The sequence below is a fragment of the Rhinolophus ferrumequinum genome, chromosome 2 (genome assembly GCF_004115265.2).
Source record: "Rhinolophus ferrumequinum isolate MPI-CBG mRhiFer1 chromosome 2, mRhiFer1_v1.p, whole genome shotgun sequence".
NCBI lineage: Eukaryota > Metazoa > Chordata > Mammalia > Chiroptera > Rhinolophidae > Rhinolophus > Rhinolophus ferrumequinum.
Genome location: NC_046285.1, coordinates 42,610,150 through 42,627,822, shown reverse-complemented (window position 1 = coordinate 42,627,822; position 17,673 = coordinate 42,610,150).

Below are 17,673 nucleotides of genomic sequence, written 5' to 3'. Positions count from 1 at the left end.
TTAGGTGGCCTCCTTTATCTACATGGACACAGTACCATGTGGGTACTTGCATAGTTCATACTTATTGTCATTGCCCAACTATTTGCATCTCTTCCAAGGCTGTGCAATCTTTGAGAGCAGGGATCTTCCCCTGTGCTTCTTTGTGATCTCAGTGCCTAGTATCCTGGCCGGCACATAGAAGATTGTAGTGATCTCCACATGTGTGAATTTCTTTATATTCAGAGATCTGTTCTCATAATTTAGACCTAATTGTATACTAGTTTTGAATCATTCATCAACTTACCAATCTTCTTTTACTAACAAAGTTAAAATTCCTTATTACAGAGAGTCCTTATACAGAGACCATATTGAATGGTACACACAAATCTTTCAGATTACTTACACAGTTGGTAATCATTAAATTCTTATTATTTAATTAAATAACCAAGCATTATTGCTAATAATGTCACAAACCAAAAATGTAAACCAAATTGGTAGGAGTGGTGGATGAATAGCAAGATGGTGGAGTAGGTAAACAATGTACTTACCTGCTCCCATGACCACATCAAAATTACAACAGAATTATACAACAATAAACCTGGAGAACCATCTAAAATCTAGCTGAACAGAAGTCCTATAACTAAGGGCATAAAGAAGAAGCCTGGTAGAAGGGACAGAGATAGGAAAAGGGCTGGCCCCACACCCATATGTGGCAGTTGAGAACTGAGGGGGGTATCTCAGGTGCAGAGGTCCTCCATGAGGAGCAAGTAGTCCCAGCTCGACACTGGGATCCATAGCCTGGGACACCAGTGCCAAGAAGAGGAGCCCCCAAAACATGTAGCTATGAAAATCAGTGGATATCTGTTTATCTGGGTGAGACAGAAGGCCGCTGGAAACCCAGGTGTTCTCTTAAAGAACTGGCATACAAACTCACTTGCTCACAGGCACTCACCCTAGGCTTCAATGGAGGGACAGTGGCTAGGGGAACACTAGAGACATACAGGGAGAGACTTAGTTGTGTGGCTCAGGGTGAAGGCTGGAGGGACAGCTTCTACTTTTCATGTGTTGAAACCTCATCTTTCCCATGTTGAGCCCTTTTATACTTGGCCAAATATGAATCTGTGTTATCCTGGTGAACACCATTTTCCCCACCCAGGTGACTCCCTGACACCCTGGTTCACCCAGCTCACATACTGCCTGAGGCTCTCTCTGAGACTGAGCCTTACAAGCACGTAGCAGCAGGCTTCAGGGTCCCCTATGCCTTTGACTGAGCATACCCAGGCCTGCTACTGGTGGCAGCTGGCTTCACTTCACAGCGTGGCCTCTCCCACATGCCTCCAGACACAGCACACATAGCCACCAATTGCAGATTGCTCTGTAGCTGCTACCAGGTACCTTGGGCCTGTCACAGGCAGCAGCTGACCTTGGCCTGTACCACAGCCCCTCCCAAGAGGCCCCAGACACCTGGTAGCCAGCTTCAGAACACAACAGAGCACCATTAGATTAGCTCCACAATGGCACACTCAAAGAGTTGCCTTGGCAGGCACCAGAGCCCACTAGGGTGCATCCTGCTCACACATCAGCTTCTACACTGTGGTCGTGGCCAATCCTCACAAACAGTAACCCTGAGGGTTGGTCCCACCCACTGACATGCCAACATCAATCAAGACTCAACTACAGCAGGAGGACACAAACGACTCACACGGGACACATCCTGGAGTACCCTGCTCAGGTGATCAAGGAAACTGCCACTGGGCCCCACAGGATACCTACCACATAAGGCCAGCTTGCCAAGACTGGGAGACACAGCAGATCTACCTAATACACAGAAAACAAAACAAAACAAAAACAGAGAGGCATCCAAAATGAGGAGACGACGAAACATGCCCCAAATGAAAGGAGGAAAGAACTAAACGAAATGAAGGCAAGCAATCTGCCAGACACAGAGTTCAAAACACTGGTTATAAGGATGCTCAGGGAACTTAGTGATGACTTCAACAAAGAGATAGTAAGCCTAAAAAAGGACATAGAAGAGCAGCCAGATGGCTCAGTTGGTTAGAACGCGTTCTCGTAACAACAATGTTGCTGGTTCGATTCCCATATGAGATAGTGGGCTGCACCCCCTGCAACTAGATTGAAAACAGTGACTGGACTTGGAGCTGAGCTGCACCCTCAACAACTAGATTGAAAGACAATGACTTGACATGGAGCTGATGGGTCCTGGAAGAAACACAATAAAATTACAAAAAAAAAGAAAAGAAAAAAAAAGAAAAGCATAGAAACTTAAAAAAGAACCAGTCAGAAATGAAGAATCAAAATGTCCTTGATAGATGAATGGATAAAGAAGTTGTGGTATATATACACAATGGAATACTATTCTGCAGTAAGAAAAGATGAAATAGTACCATTTGTGACAACATGGATGGATCTTGAGATTAGAATGCTAAACGAAATAAGTCAGACAGAAAAAAGTAGAGAACCATATAATTTCACTGATATGTGGTATCTAAACTAAAAACAACAAAAGAACAAGACCAACAAATGTAGAAACAAAAACTCATAGACATAGACAATAGTTTAGGGGTAACCAGAGGGTAAGGGAGGAGGAGGGCTCTAGAAGAGGGTAAATGGGATCTAATATATGATGATGGAAAGAGAACTGACCCTGGGTGGTGAACACACAATGTGAGATATAGATAATGTGTTACAGAATTGTACACCTGAAATCTATGTAACTTTACTAACGATTGTCACCCCAATAAACTTTAATTTGAAAAAAAAATGAAGAATACAATAACTGAAATGAAGAATAAAATAGAAGGAAACAAGAGCAGATTAGATGAAGCAGAAGATCAAATCAGTGATTTGGACGACAAGGTAGCAGAAAACATTGTGTTGGAACAGCAAAAAGAAAAAAAGAATTTAAAAAATGAGGCTGGCTTAAGGGATCTCTGGGTCAACATCAAGCGTACGGACATTCACATCATAGGGGTTCCAGGAGAACAGAGAGAAAGGAAGGGATTGAGAGCCTATGTGATAAAATAATGACTGAAAACTTCCATAACCAGAAGAAGGAAATAGACATAAAAGTCCAGGAAGTGCAGAGAGTCCCAAACAATGTGAACCCAAATAGGGCCACACCAAACACATAATTAAAATGGCAAAACTTAAAGAAATAATCCTAAAAACAGCAAAAGAAAGGCAATTTGTTACCTATGAGGGAGCTCCCATTGTAGCTGATTTCTGTCAGCTGATTTCTGAAACTTTTCAGACCAGAAGGGGTTGACAGGAAATACTCAAAGTGATGAAAAGCAAGGACCTACAACCAAGATTATTCTACCCAGAAAGGCTATCATATAAAATCAAAGGATAGATAAAGAACTTCCAAGACAATAAAAAGCTAAAGGAGTTCATCACCATCAAACCAGTATTACAAGAAATGTTAAAGGGACTTCTTTATGAAGAAGATAGGTGGGAGGAAGAATGTAAATATGAATGAAGAAATGACAATAACTATGTATCAATAATCACTTATCCATTCACTTTAAATGTAACTGGATTAAATGCTCCAATCAAAAGATGTAGAGTAGCTGAATGGATAAGAAAACAAGACCCATATATATGGTGTCTGCAAGAGACCCATTTCACATAGAAAAACAAAACAAAACACACAGACTGAAAGTAAAGGGATGGAAAAAGATATTTCATGAAAATAAAAATAAAAAATAAAAGCTGGAAAAGCAATACTTATACTAAACAAAATAAAATAAGGCTATAATAAAAGACTTTAAAACAAAGTCTATAAGAGACTTTAAAACAAACTTTAAAACAAAGGCTATAATAAGAGACAAAGAGGAATATTACATAATGATAAAGGGATCAATCCAACAAGCAAATGTTGACCAACATAAAGGGTGATATCAGTAGTAATACAGTCATAGTAGGGGACCTTAACACCCCATTGACACCAATGGACAGATCTTCCTGACAGAAAATCAACAAGGAAGCAGCAGCCTTAAATAACACACTAGACCAAATAGATTTAATTGATATTTTAAAAGTATTTCACCCCAAAACAGCAGAATATGCATTCTTTTCAAATACACTTGGAACATTTTCCAAGATAGAACACTTGTTAGGCGAAAAAACAGGTCTCAATAAATATAAGACGATTGAAATCTTATCAAGCATTTTCTCCAGCCCCAATGGTATGAAATTAGAAATCAATCACAAGAAAAAAAAACCTGAAAAACACACAATCTCTCAGAGGCTACTAAACAATGAATAGGTTAACAATAAGATCAAGGCAGAAATCAAAAGATACTTTGAGACAAATGAAAATGAAAACACAGAGAACCAAAATCTGTGGGAAACTCTAAAAACAGTCCTAAGAAGGAAATTCATAACAAAGTCCAAAGTAAATAGAAGGAAATAAACAATAAAACTCAGAGCAGAAAGAAAAAAGACAGTCTAAAACACACAAACAAACAAAGCAGAAAAAATAAATAAATAAAATATTAATGAAACCAAGAGCTGTTTTTTTGAAAAGACAAACACAATTGATAAACCTGTCACCAGACTCATCAAGAAAAAAGGAAAGTGGAACCAAATAAATAAAATCAGAAATGTAAGAGGAGAAGTGATCACTGACACCAGAGAAATACAAAGGATTATAAGTAAATACTATAAACAATTATATACCAACAAATTGGACAATGTGGAAGAAATGGATAAATTCCTAGAAACATAATCTTCCCAGATTGAATGAAGAAGAAACAGAAAATTTGAACAGACCAATGATTGCTGATGAAATTTGAATTAGTAATAAAAAATAAAATATAAAATAAAAAATAAAATTCCCAACAAACAAAAGTGCTTGACAGAATGGCTTTACAGATGAATTTTACCAAACATTCGAAGAAGAATTAACACTTTCCCTTCTCAAACTATTCCAAAAAATTCAAGTGAGAAAAGGCTCCCAAGCTCATTTTGTAGGACCTGCATTACCCTGGTTCCAAAACGAGAGAAAGACATTACAAACAAAGAAAATTACCAGCCAGTATCTCTGATGAACATAGATGCAAAAGTCCTCAACAAAATATTAGCAAACTGAATTTAGCAGTACATTAGCTGTTTTCTAGTGAGAGTTATTCTTGGGATGCAAGGTTGGTTCAATACCAGCAAATCAATTAATGCGATACACCATATAAGCAAAATGAAGTGTAAAAATCGTATGAGCATTGGAGTTATCACTTTGTGAGGTGTGTAAATGTCTAATCATTGTGTTGTTTTGTACACTTGAAACTAGTAAAACCATATGATTATATCAACAGATGCAGAAAAATTATTTGACAAAATCCAGCATTCATTTATGGTAAAAACAGTAAAGTGGGAATAGAGGGAATATATCTCAACATAATAAAGGCCACATATGAGAAACCCACAGCTAACATTGTACTTAACAGTGAAAAGCTAAAAGCATTTTCCTTAAGGTCAGGAACAAGACAGAGATGTCCACTTCCTCCACTTTATTCACTGTCATATTGGAAGTCCTAGCCATAACAATCAGACAAGAAAAAAACCCAAAAGGCATCTAAATTGTAAAGGAAGAAGTAAAATTAATTATTTGCAAATGGCATGATACTATACATATAGAAAGAGTAAAGTAGCAGGATACAAAATTAATATTCAGAAATCTGTTGCATTTTTATACACCAATAACAGATATTTAGCGAAATTAAGAAAATGATCTTTTTTACTTACAATTACATCAAATTTTACTTACAATTACATAAAAAAAAAAAAAAAATACCAAGGAATAAATTTAACCAAGGAAGTAGAGACCTATACTTGGAAAATTTTGAGACACTGAAGAAAGAAATGGAAGAAGATGTAAATAAATGAAAGCATGTACAGTGCTCATGGAAAAGAAGAATTAAATCATTAAAATGTCCACACTATCCAAAGCAATCTATAGATTTAATGCAATCCCTACCAAAATACCAAAGGCATTTTTTTTCACAGGACTAGAACAAATAATCCTAAAATTTATATGGAACCACAAAAGACCCCAAATCGCTACAGCAATCTTGAGAAAGAAGAGCAGAGTTGAGAGTGTCATGTTACCAGATATCAAACTATATTACAAAGCTATAATAATCAAAACAGCATGGTACCAGCATAAAAACAGACATATAGATCAATGAAACAGAATAGAGAGCCCAGAAAAAAGCTGACACCTATATGATCAATTAATCAATGACAAAGAAGGCAAGGATATACAGTGGGGTAAAGACAGTCTATTTAATAAATGGTATTGGGAAAACTGGACAGATACTGCAAAGAAATGAAACTAGATGTCCTTTTTATACCATATACAAGAATAAACTCAAAATGGATTAAAGATTTAAATATAAGACCTGAAACTATAAACCTACTAGAAGAAAACAAGGACAATAAACTCTCTGACATTGCTCTTAGTAATATTTTTTTCTGATGTATTTCCTTGGGCAAGGGAAACAAAGGAAAAAGTAAACAAACGGGACTACATCAAACTAAAATATTTTTGCACAGCAGAGGAAACCATCAACAAAATGAAAAGACAACCTACCAATTGAGAGAAGGTATTCACTAATGATGTATGCAATAAGGGGTCAATATCCAAAATTTATAAAAACACATACAGCTTAACACCTAAAAAACAAACAATCCAATTAACAAATGGGCAAGGGACCTGAACAGACATTTCAAAAAAGGAGGCATACATACTTATTGGAGGGCATCACTGCATAAATTATATAAATTTCTAACAACATATGAAAAGATGTTCAGCATCACTAATCATCAGAGAAATGAAAGTTAAAACCGCAGTGAGATAACATCTCACACCTGCCAGGATAGTTATCATCAATAAATTAGCAGTAAGGGTTGGTGAGGATGTAGAGAAACCCTCACGCACTGTTGGTGGGATTGCAAATCTGTACAGCCACTATGGAAAACAGTATGGAGGTTCCTCAAAACATTAAAAATAGAACTACCTTATGATCCACAATTCCACTTCTGTATATTTATGCTAAGAAATCTAAAACACTAATTTGAAAAGATATATACACCCCTATGTTCACTGCAACATTATTTACAATAGTCAAGACAAGGAAGCAACCTAAGCACCCATCAATACACAATTGGATAAAGAAAATGTGGTACATATAAACAATGGAATATTACTTGACCACAAAAACGGATAAAATTTTACCATTTGCAACAACATGGATGGATCTAGAGGATATTATGCTAAGTGAAATAAATCAGACAGAGAGAGACAGATAGCATATGATCTCACTTACGTATGGAATCTCAAGAACAAAATGAATGAACAAACAAAGCAGAAACAGACTCATAGATACAGAGAACAAAATGATGGTTGCCAGATGGGAGAGGGGTTGAGGGCCTGTGTGAAAAGGTGAAGGGGCTAAGAAGTACAATTTAATGGTTACAAAATAATCACGGGGCTGTAAAGAATAGGGTAGGGAATATAGTCAGTAATATTATAATAACTATATATAGTGCCAGGTGGGTACTAGACTTATTGGAGGGGATCACTGCATAAATTATATACATTTCTAACAACTATGCTGTACACCTGAAACTAATATAAAATAATATTGAATGTCAACTGTAACTGAAAAATAAAAATTATGAAAACAGAAAACAAAACAAATTGATAGGAGTGGAAAGAATTTTCCAATCATTGCTTAGTATTCTTCCTTAATAGCAAAGTGGTCATTTTTGTCCCAAGAAAAATCTTTTTACTCAGTCACTATGCATTACAACGCATACCAGCATCACATCAAGTAATGAACAAAAATGTTAGGAAATAATTGATCACATTACAAGTTGCCCTTTACATCCTTATTTTTTTTCCTCATTGACTATATTGGCTTACACTTCCCCTTGTTCACCTAGGGCTGTCACAGCCCAATTCTTCACACTTGGTTATTTTCTCTAACCTTATACCTCCCCAAACTGTTGAGTCCATATGTACAAGCTGGATGTTTTCTAGATCAAAGCTCTATCTATAACCTGTTTTTCCTGAAACCGTGAATAGTCCTCCTGTTAGCTCATTTTCATTGCTGCTAAACATCGTAAAAGGCTTCTACAGCTACTTACCAACTTGCTTCTATCCTGAGATCAATACTCTGTCATGCTTTCTTGCAATAATAGCAAAAGAGAACATCACTGAAGAAAAGAGACTCTAATTTTGATTTTTCTACTGAAAAACAAAAGCTGTGTGAAAATTTTAACGAATAAATTGTTGTTGGATATGGATATTGGGGATATTTACCAAGTATATCAGAAATTGTCTATATTGTGAAACTGATGTTGTCTATATTTGTTTATATTTGTATATATACATATTGTATAAAATTTCACTATATTATTATTTCTCTATTCCTTACCAATAACTACTACCAGTATAAAAACCCTTTTTAATAGGCACAATGTGTTGAGTTGATCTATGTTAAGTTTTCTTCTCTGTGGGGGTTATTATGATTTAATGGGTTAAGACTGTAGATTCTTCAGAGGTTGGAATTTGCCAGTCACTCACACACTAGTATAAATTATTTTAATCAGCTTTTTTTTTTTTTTTTTTTTCTGTCAAGAGAGAAGTGACTATCCATTAAGAATGGAGATAACTGGAGAACAGTATGTCGGGTGAATAGCCAGAGCGCTGTAGAAGACTGCCTAGGGAGGGCATACAGGGCATATATGGGAGAAGACAAGAGAGCCCAGGCAGTTACAAGCTGAGGAATTCCACTCAGTTCTGCTGACACAATGTATAATACTCTGGCATTCCTTAAAATCATCTCAAGCCTTGTCTATGGTTCTAGAGCTCCAGGCTATACAGACCACATGTGTATCCAAACAGGTAATAGGGGGTTAGTCTTTGCCTTATTGTCTGTTTGTCCACCTTATACACATTTCTTTCATTTTTGTTTTTTACTTACTTAAAAGTTTAACATAGCTATGGATTGTTCTGGTGCAGTGTAGATCTACCCTTAGAGAAATACTCGTAGACATTTCTAATCTACAACCCAGCCTACTTACTTGTATGTTTCAGCTATGGTGTAAAGGATTAATATCCTGACATTATTAGGCAGACAGCAGGGTACGATAGAAAGAGCACTGTTTTGAGAGTTGTGCCCTCTGAATACTAATCTCAGTGATCCTAAATAGCTATATAAATTATGCTTCCATGTGGCAGCTTTAAAATAGGGGGTGGGGAGATTAAGCAAGGTTTTCTGAGTCTTTTCCAGATCTAACATTATGCAATTCTTTAATTACATATATATGATTCCTGATTTTCGTCTAATTTCTCTAATTTCATGTGAGATCTTAATTGCTTGGAGTCTCAAAGTATTTTTTTGACAAGTGGGATAATAATACATTCAGTGTTTATCTCATAAGGCTACAGTGAAAATAAAATGTAAAATTATGTGTCACTATATATTGTGAACTGCAAAATCCCATGCAAGTGGATAACAAATTATTATTGGATATTTCTATTTCTACTATTGCTCTGGTTTAAAAAGACCCACAATACCTCAATGTGCAACCAGTAGAGGGAGACAAGTTCAGATTATATTTCTTCTTGAAACAGAATCAGTTAATTGCTATGTGCACAGGTATTTTTAAAAATCAAAATGAGATTCATATTATTGACAAACATGTCACTTGCTCAATGCTATATTTACAGACTGAAGTTACAAAAATAAATGAGAGAAAGAAAGAGAACACATAAGGAAAAATACGGGGGGATCTTGATTTCTGGGATTAGTTTATTGCAGAATTCAGAGGTAGCCCTTCTGTGAAGAACGTTATATTTCTGTGACAACTTCCTGAGCATGTTTATTTGGAGGGTAGGCTATTTGAGTACCAATTTAAGAACCAGTCCAGAATTCTAAAAAGAGAATATCCAAATTTTCTCAGAAACTAGCTTCTTAACTCAATTTTCCCACTTTATCAGCCTGGACATCGAGGGGGAAAAAAATGTAAAGGACTCTTTTGCCCTCCCTCTTTCCTCAATTTCCATGTCCAATTAGTTGACAGGTCCCATCAGTGTCTTGGTGAAATTCTTCTAAAAGTCTGCCTTTTTTCTCTTTCTGCTGCCATTACCTTGTGGCCTCTTTTTATCATCTCTTGCCTGTTCTACTTCAGAAACTGTATAACTGGTTTCCTTGACTTTGATTTGTCCTAGCTCATCTCTACTGCCAGTTAGTTAGCTTCTTAAAGCACAGAACTGATTGTGTCACTTGCTTACTGAAACGTTTTGGTGGTTCCCTGTTTCATACAGAATAAAGTCAAACTCATTAGCATCCATGTCGAGACCCTCACCGCCCCCACCTTACAAAAAATACTCATTTTCCATTCTAACTTTTCCCCATCTCTACCCCCACGTCCTTTCCTACAACTTACCTCCACAACTAATGTAAAGTCTCTGAAGGAAGGACTTCATGTCTCATCATCATCATTAGAACACAGATGTGTGTATAAATAACAATGTTTATTCCTTTCTCATTGTCTCCAACCACTTTTATTCTTTTGACTAGTTTCTCTACCTCAATTTCCTTTTAACCACTAATTTACCATTGTCAAAATAATCTCCCTAAGATGTCTGTATCTCGTTTCACTTCCTTCATACTTTAAAGTAGCCTTCTGTGAGATCATGAGATGAAGTGTTCTTCATTTAGGCATTCAGTATTCTCCATTTCTCATCTTCTCTCTCCAACCTTCTCTCTGTCATCCCCCTTGCTAGTCAGGTGAGTCTTCCTGCAGTTCCAACCTTTGTTTCCAGCTGATCCTTCTAATTATGCTTTGCATCCTTTGCGTAAGACGTCTACTACCTCCATTCTCCTCTTACACATCTTCTAAGAATTACCCAAATACTATTTTGTTCAAGAAGCCTCTTTCTTGATTACTTTTTCTGAACTACCATTGTGTTTTCATTCTGTCCCTTTAAATTTAGTCCTCAATACTCACCCGCCCATCTTATTATCTACTTCATGTGTGTTCCCCTTACATATCTATCTTGTTTGTGAGTTCCTGGGTTCCTGAGGATGAGAACTCTGAATTTCATTATTTTGCAGTACTACTAAACAACAAAGATGATTGAGCATATGTTGATTAATTTTGGTCCTGCTCTGTAATGGAGAGCAGGTTTGAAAGGCATGCCTTACAATTTACTAAGATGATATTTAGTCCCTCTCTAAGAGGGGCTTTGAATGACTACAAGGTCAGACAATTAAGTTCATGAACTCATCCTAGAAAGTTCTACATACCTCATTGCTGAATATCATGATGGTCACTTTCAAAGTACTCCCTTGGGAAGCTATGCACTGACACCAGTGCCTAGTCCACCCTGAAAAGCAATTTTGGAATTCTTTTTCTGGAATGGCCATCAGAGCGGTCATCATGTTACCCTTGATGTCATGAATGTCATCAAACTGTCTTCCTTTCAGTATTTCCTTTATCTTCAGGTAAAGAAAGAAGTCATTGGGGGCAAGTTCAGGTGAGTAGGGAGGGTGTTCCAATACAGTTTTCTGTTTACTGGCTAAAAACTCCCTCACAGACAGTACTCTGTGAGCTGGTGCATTGTCGTGATGCAAGAGCCATGAATTGTTGGTGAAAAGTTCAGGTCGTCTAACTTTTTCACGCAGCCTTTTCAGCACTTCCAAATAGTGAACTTGGTTAACTGTTTGTCCAATTGGTACAAATTCATAATGAAAAATCCCTCTGATACCAAAAGGTTTAGCAACATCATTGCAACAAGATCATGAACTTAATTGTCCGACCTCGTACTCCCAATTACCTTGCACAAGGGCAGGGTGTCAGTTTTGAACATGATTGTTTGTCCAAAGCTTAGTACAGAGCCTGTCATATGGTTGGTCTCAAAAATATTGATTATTTTAATGAATTGTTTTATACATGGCAACACAATTGATGAGACATATCTTATGAATCCTGTTCCTCTCATCTAGACAGTGCTCCTACATTCAGTACTAAAAGCCGAGAAGGCTGAAAATGTGATTTACAGGTCGGAAAGGAAGATACTTTTAAGCAGGCAAACTTCTGGGACCCCCACTATATTTGAATAATATAATGACCTAACACTAGATTTGCCCTGCAGCTCAATATTGTCAGTAAACTCTTGAGAAAACATATTAGTGGTATTTACATGATTTATAGCCTCAAGATATTTAACTAGGCATTCCATTTAGGTTTGCAGGGTAGCTATTGCCGGCTAAATAAATATAGATATGTAAGACAATATTTAGTAAAGTTGAGCCATTCAGTAGCACCTGTTCCTCTTGTTAGGCCCTTCTTAATCTGTAAGACAACACTTTCTTATACTGACATTTAATTAACACGTAATAACCGCATAACACGTAATAAAGGGTAAGCAGAGTTTACACCTGAAGAACAGCACCAGCTGGGATGCATTTTTTTCTGACTATCTGGTATTAATGATAGCTTATGGCATTCTGCCACTTCTTATTTGATGAGTGGTGGCTTCCTGCAAGAGAACACCAGAATGGAATTAGTAGAGTAAGGAAGAATGCTGGTATGTGGAAAACATTGATCACCTGTGATAGAACATGAACTACGGCAGGGGGACAAGGGGGCTCTTCCTATCATGAGCAAGTCAAGTATAGTTAACTCCATCTTCTCTCCATTTCCACGTTAATCAGATTATGTCAATTCCTTGCTTGAAATCCCTTACTGATTATTCAAGTCACTAGAATAAAAGCTAATTTCCTTGCCTTGGAAGCTTTTCATTTTGACCCCTGTTCAATTTCTAATCTCTTCTGCTTTTTCCAACTCTCGCCCAGAACATACACAGACACTCCATTCTAGGTTTATTGTTCTTGATTGGGTTCCTGGTGTGAGATATACCTATTCCTGCCTCAGGGCCTCGCACATGCCATTTCTTTTATCTGCAAAGGTCTTTTTGCAGACATTTTCATGAATGCCCCTTAGATTTCAGGACATATGTTCCCCTCACCACACCTGCAGGCCATTTTCTGTGTATCACACACATATTTTTCTCCATAGCATTTACTCTCCAAAGTAACGTTAGTATGTGTTTACTTGTTTAGTGTCCATTTCTGCATCAAGGATGTAAGTTTTATGAGAAGAGAGTCTTGGTGTGTCTTGATACAGCACCTATCGATAAAAGTATATTGAATCAATGGATGAATCCTAAACCTACTGGGCACGTCAGAGTATGGCATTACATACCTGCCTCCACTCTTCCTCATTTTTCCTTGGCCTATTTTGTGAGTGTAGGAATCCAAGTCAGTACGGCAACCACAAATAGAGGATATAATTGCCTGATTACTTGCTTGTATTAACATCTTGCTGTAATGAGGCTGCTGCGACCACCATCTTTCCAGATGTTGCAGTGCTCTTTCCATATGTGAAGATCAAAAAGAGCTGCAACAATGCAGATGAAGCATTACTTAGCAACTGCCACCTCCTTGTACATGGTAGCAGAGTGGGCACTTTACAAAAGAGGAAGGTCCAAGGGCTAGTGAGTACATGTCTGAGAACTAAAAAGGCATATATGTATATGAGAATAAGTTTTCTGGTTTGGCAGGATCCCAGGAGCAACTCAAGAATCTCAAAGAGCTTGTGAAAATTTGGATGGATCCAAGTACTGATACCTCCCAAAACAGAATGAGTGAGCAAAGAAGCCGTAGACCGATCTGTTAGCAAGGAACCACAAAGTCATGAACTAAAAACAAACCATGAAAGAGAGACTTTAATTGTGCCGAGTATGGATTGAGTGTTTTACATCACTGAGTGTTCTATAGTGAGTGTTTGAATGATATTTAACTGACTTGAAGCTGATTGATTTTGTTAGGCCTTGGGCCACATGTGAATGAAGCTACTGTATTCAAAGGAGCCAAATTGCAAAGGAAATTCACACGAGATAGTGCAATGCTATGAGCATAAACTGAGATACTTGAATAATGCTAAATTATGATGAAATCATTGAGAATGTCATAGCAGGAATCCTAAGGAGAAGTATTAACAATTATGCATTTCTAGTTCATGTGGAAATGCTAACGCTACTCAGGAAAGTAAAGTACAGGCATGGCGTTATTATGATTAAGACCTTACAACAGTAGAAATGTAGAGTTGTATATTAATAATATTATAGACATGTTTAGCATAAAATGCAAGCAATGTAGCTAATTTAGTTGGACATTGCAAGCTGCATCGAGATTTCCTGTGAGCCTATTACTTTACAAAACTAACAGCCGAATAAACCTTTCATGCTTCTTGGGGTGCTCAATATTAGCCAGTTTTTGTTTTTTCTGCAGCATTTGTCCCTGGAGAGTGCCAGAATCTTCTAAAGCCTTTTTTAGAAAGTCTGTATGTTATTTTAAAGTAGTAGTTCGATCATCTTACTTGGGTGATGATGACGGTTTCGAGTGGCTAACAGCCATACTTGCCTCACGAATAGCCTGAAAGTGTGTTCACTTTTGCCAGCCCTCTTGGAAGAATGCATATAGTGGTTTACAGAGAAATAGCGTGTATAAATTTCAGTAACTCATCTAGTTGTTTCCTTCTCTATGTTTCTTAAGCAAAGGAAGCAGAGGAGGTTAATGTGTCTTGATTTGGGGGAGTGGAGTGGATTTGGGGGAGTAACCATTAGGATAAGTCACTTAATATATAATGACTATGGGATATATTAGAATTTATTAGATCTTATAGAGAGGTCATGGAAGAGAGAAAACCAGAAGGATTCCATAAGGGACAGACAGAAAAGAGGAAGGATTCTGAGAGAGCATAAAGTTGAAATGGAAATCGATAGGATACCTACAAATAGATTTATTATTTTGTAAATGATGAGATAGCCATGTGAGTAGGCTTGGCTAGTCAATCATTCCTCTGTTCTTGTATTTATCAGCTATAGAGAGAGGGTCCCCTCTGTGCCCAACGTTGGGTTAGAAAGTTGTATCTGAAGTGCCACATGGATGTAAATGATAAATATTAAATAATGAACTTGTATAATAAACTTAATGATTTTGAAATTGTTCAGAAATCCCGTCTGAACTATGCAACAGTCTAATTGGAGAATTTTAAAAATGTAGTCTTCTTTTTATGTCTTACTTCCAGTGCACATAGTAAGTCTATTAAACCAAAGTTGACAAGAAATGAACTTTATTTAGTGGAAGTGTTAAAAAAAAGAAAACCCTTTAACTGTAATACATGATTTTTTCTTTATACTATGTACTTATGATAAGCACCATGTACTTATCCTCTTACGTAGGTTAGGTATGACTATTCCAAGTCCAATTCCAATCCTGGTTAACTTAATACAGCCTTTTCTCGGAGTGATTGTAGAGACAGACTCCAGCTCTGACAGATTTGCTACCAATTCTACATTCCTTCTGTTCCGGTGTGGAGTATGTTGTACCCCAGTATGTGGAAACTTCATGCTTCTTCGTCGGACCAGACAAGTCCTACTGGTAACTTGAGATTACTGGGCTAGGCATTAATCAACAGTGTATAAGCGTCTCCCACAAATAATATACTACCACCCCACCGTACTTCTTCCTTGCCTCGGAAAACCTCTTTCTGTCTTCATTCAAAATGTAGTCCAGTGATACAAAAAGATACTGATGTTTTTGATGTGTCTGATCCTTCCCCTCAGAGCATCTAGTTCCCATGGGGTGAGGGTTGCGTCACACCGTTCACCTAACATCATCAGTGGAAATAGATGTTCTGCTAGCCCCCGTCCTCTGTGTCTTCCTTTTCTTCCTCCTGACATTGGAGAATACCACCCACCCAAAGGAGATATTATATATAAGTCATTGTGTAAGCCAACCCTTCATCTCTCAAAGCTCAGAAGAAACCTGCCGAGATTTTCAAGCCTGTTGGCAGCAGTGGGTAGGGGTGGGTGCTCTTTTTCCTGCAGTCTTGGCAGAGAGTTATGTAATCCTTGCATCTCATTTTGGCACTTGAAGCTAATTTTCCCATTGATGTTGGGCACCACAGAATGTTGAGTTTTTGTAGTTCAACTAACCACTTAACCATTTTTCTCCCGTGGTGAAGTGGGTTCCAAATGGTAACCATCTGAGTTACAAATTAGTGGTGCAACATCACTGGCATATTATCTGGCGACTGCTTGTCAGCTCCAATATGGGGGAGCTTGATTTATATAAACATATAGTACAAACAAAAGTAACTCTACTAGTCTTGAATTTTTGACAGTTCTATTTCTAATTCTTCAAATTCTGTTCTTAAAAAACAAAAGGTCTTCCTTCCTTTCCTCACATAATCTAAAAGAGTGTTTCTGCCTTTTATTAAATTGATCAAATGCAGTAGATAAATTATTTGAATATTCTGGGGAGACAAGGCAGCTGTCAGTGCTGTAAGTACCTCCATGGGGTTTGTACCCTGGTGAGTGTGATAAGGATTCATATATATATATATATATATATATATATATATATATATATATATATATATATTTATTTATTTTCCCCTCAAATGTCCTTGGCTAATCATTTGTGTAAATAAGAGGGGTGGCGTAATACATGTGTATACGTATGTGTGTGTCTGTGTATTTACTTGTATGTATGTTGGATATTGAGGGAAGTATTTATTGCTTTGAAACAGGAGAAATGGGTTGCCTAAAGTAGGGATGGGAAAGATAACTACCATGCACTCTGCAGCATTCTGTACCACTTCAGTTTTGCGCCGTGTGAATGTCTTAACTATTCAAGTAAATACAATTTAAAAACAAAACCGGAAATCGTTGGCTGGTCCACCCCCATTTTTTATCCTGAGCATCAGTACTGAGGGAGATGTCTAATAAATAGTTTGGGGCTCTCACAAGAGTGACTAATAGCGTTAGCCCCTATGGCCCTTATCACTTGGCTTGACTCATGGAGTAGAAGGAATGACAAATGATGGTAAGCTGTCTGCCATTTACTGGAGTGCTTTATGCAGCCTTAATGTCACCCTGTAAATGACAAGCTTTCTGATATACAAATCTCCTTCCTTGCATCTGAGCATTTTGTGAAGAAAAGTGCCAGTAGAAACTTGAGTAGCAACAAAGCAGCATGACATTCAAACAATAATTCTTCATACCATTCCTCATGTGTGGGACTGAGTGAGGCTTTCCTGGAGAGTGAGGTTGATTTAGGGATCAGGGATCAGCTGCTGAGGCTGGCACTTGGAAAAGACAAACCAAGCATTCACACCCCAGACCACTCAATACCAGCATTGTCTCCAATCCATCTTTCATAAGGGGGCTCCAAGAGGGGGAGGGGATAAGGGAAGGATAGAAAATAAACCTTTTTAATCCTGTAAAAGAAAGTGCAGGAGCGAGGAAAGAGGGAGCAAGATGTGAGCATGAAAAGTCAGTTGCCAGGAATATTTAGTTTTGAAATCAACTTTGGCTTTTAATCTTAGACCCCACTGTCAAGTTTATTCTGTTTTACATTCCTCATCCCGTCTCTCATCACGGGTCCCTCTCCACCCCCTACACCCCCCAAGCTTTCCGGTCCTTCTGTGTTTCACTCCCGTCACCGAACAAGATTTGCCTGCTCTCCTTCCCATCTCCTTTTCCTTCTTTCCTCACGCTTCCCTTGTCTTTTCCTGGACCCTTTCTGCTGT